The sequence below is a fragment of the Anser brachyrhynchus genome (assembly GCF_964034855.1).
Source record: "Anser brachyrhynchus genome assembly, chromosome: 6".
In the NCBI taxonomy this organism is placed as follows: Eukaryota; Metazoa; Chordata; class Aves; order Anseriformes; family Anatidae; genus Anser; species Anser brachyrhynchus.
The window spans coordinates 19,612,389-19,615,206 of NC_137700.1; the positions used below are offsets into that span (position 1 = coordinate 19,612,389).

General features: G+C 42.8%; 1 long non-coding RNA gene across 1 annotated transcript in view; it reads right to left on the reverse strand.

The window, feature by feature from the left end:
* The window catches only part of LOC308197301, a 32,084-nt gene extending 29,304 nt beyond the window's left edge, over nucleotides 1–2,780 (reverse strand). The window contains exons 1-2 of the long non-coding RNA XR_013952785.1: nucleotides 2,339–2,780; nucleotides 1,364–1,434 (exon numbers count right to left, since the gene is read on the reverse strand). This is a non-coding gene — a long non-coding RNA (uncharacterized lncRNA). The remainder of the gene's footprint in view (nucleotides 1–1,363; nucleotides 1,435–2,338) is intronic.
* Between the last annotated feature and the right edge of the window lie 38 nt (nucleotides 2,781–2,818).

The window sequence follows — 2,818 nt, forward strand, 5'->3', positions numbered from 1 at the left end:
GCAAAACCTCTGCACCAAACACTTTGGTCTGTGGTAAGTTTATGATACAACCACTGTTATGAAATACCTCAGGGGCACTTTGAAGGTAGTAAAGATTTATTTAATGACAAATGTAATTGTTTTTCTGCTTCTTCAACACCTTGGGGATCTGAAGTTGGAGTCATTAGTCAGCTTCACTAAGGGCAAATGTTTGTATCGCTAAAATGAATTACAGAACTTTTCTTTCTTCTTTTTCAGTTGAAGGTGGGATACTGCACCAAACAGCAAATACAATATAGCAAATGTTGATCAATATCAACATCAGTGTGGATGCAAAATGTATACCATATGCAGGAACAGTACAATTACATAATCCTTGGGCCAACGGAGAAAGCCTCTAGCCCAAAGCAAGCCATACACTTGCTTTTTAAATACCCAGTACACTCATTAGAGAGCTGCGACATCCACTCCCAGATCCGTACTCTGCTTACACTCACTACCACAATCAGCATGCTTCTACTTGCTACTTCAGTATTTATGCTGTTTGGTGTATTAGTTGTTCTTTCTACAGTGCTGAATCAGTAAAGCTGCCTGCTGTTGTGATAGTGGTAAATGTCTTTATTTCAATTGACTGTTTTGTGACATATAAAGAGGTGTAGCTTCTGAGAGCTCTTTTAGACACAGATCCTTGAAAAGGAAAGCTGTAAGTTTTAAACCTTTTGAAATTTGTGTTTCATTAAGTACCAAACAAGCCTCTGTTCCAAGGGGATATATATGTAGTTTTCATTCCAGAAAAACTCTAGATAATAAAGAACACGTACACCACCATAGATGGTGCCACAGACCATCTTCATGGCTTTCCCAAACAAAGCTAGGCAGATGATTACTAAAGGCCAGAGCTCTGAAATACTATTCACACTGTGAGACTTTACTATGTAGCATTTCCTGATACCAAAGGTATTTTCTTTGTTCTTTCCCATTCATCGTTGCTAAATGTTCTGATTGTGCCAAAATACATACGAAGTTCTTTAATTATAAGATGTACAAGTCATCTTTTCTCTCCACAATATCCCCATCTTGTTCTTAACAATTCCCATTACCACCAGGAATGCTAGAGGCTGCATATGGTTTATGGTTTTTGTTTTTGTTTTTTTCCTTCTAACTTCTCTCCTTTTCTCAACTTGCCCAATTGTTTTAAGCTAACTTGTAGAAATGTCATACCTGTCAGAATTCTGCCCCTTTATCAATTCTGGCTGAAATTGTCCAAAGTACTTGAAAGATATTTAGGGCTTGGGGAAAAGAAGATGGAACATGTCACATTCACTTAAGCCTGCAGTGTTTTCTTGGTTTGTTTACAAAAAAAAAAAAGACTAGAAGTGCTTACATTTTTTCACTGTTTTCCATTTTAACTGGTCCTTGTCACAACAGCATGGCTGATCTTGAAGATACAGAAACCTAAAGAAATCAAAAGGATTAATTAGCATTCTTTAAAGGGCGATATCAACATTTGCCCACTAATGGTAGCAATATATGTATGGAAAGGAGGAAGTACATGAAGTCATGTTCTACCCAAGGGTTTCCTACAAACTTGTAAGGATTTCTGAGAGCATCACTAAGAGTTACACATCGTCTGGTTAAAAAGGCCCCAGGCCAAAGGACTGAAGAATAGAGCTACTTCATAAAATTCTGACATTTACTGACAATTTTCTCCCTCAATAAATTTTTGCCACTGTCCTTTCCATTTCAATCATGGGAGAGACCTCTGTCACCTTTTTAGCCTCTAAATCCTACTTTCAGGTGAAAGAGTACAGATTCTTTGTCAAACAACTGAGTTTGATGTAGTTATGCCAATAAGAGAGATAAGAGACATGAGTAAGATATAAAATGCACAGAGATTTAAAAGATGAAGAAATATCCTTATCAATGTAAAACATCTAAACCCTCATGTAAGTTGCACTGTACTTTAAAGTTCCAAGGCAGCTCTGTCTTTGTATAGTATCGAACACCAAATGCTGACAGGAATTTATCACCACGTGGCACTTTCCTGCTTTTTTTCTAGTTACCCCTCTATAACATAATGTAGCCCACTGCAAGTTGCCCTTACAGGAATATCTGCTTGATGTTTTTGCCTCTAAAGTAGATTTTATTCCACCACTAAAATTTATTTTTAACAACAAATAAAACACCTCAAAAATCTCAATTTGATTTACAGAGCGTGTCCTGTTGACTTTAAACACTGAGTAATATCCTGCATGTGTTTTCACCTCAAAGCGAACTTCGGTAAAATAAAGTATTTAAGGGGTAGAAGAATCTTTTATAACGATGGATGAGACATCCCTGCTGCCCTTGAACTACTTACTGCAATGGTTTCTGGCAGCAATTTCTGTTTCAAAGCGCTTTCTGTGGTGAGCCCACTCCCCCTTCACCCCAGGCGATGCCCCACGTTATTTTCTGGGTGCTTGGGGACACAAGACCCGCCAGCGAGCTTTGACTCCTCCCTTGGCAGCCGCCTCGCGGCTCCCGGGGGCTTTGTCTCAGGCTGGGGGCTGCCCCTTCCCCCCTACGAGGTTCCGCCGGGCGGTGTGACAGGCGTCGGGCCGCCGCCGGGACGGAAGGCGGCCACACAACCCCCGTGCGGCAGGGAGAAGGCTCAGAGCCGGCGGCGGGCGACCGCGGGAGGTGACGGCGCTGCCCGGACAGCAGCGCCACAACCCTCCCGCAAGATGGCGCCGGGGCCAATATGGCGGCAGGCCGCCTCCCCGCGCCTAACGGCCCAGCACGCGGCGAGCCGTCCGCGCGCCCAACCCCCCGCCCCCCCTACCTCCACCCAGCCCCGCGC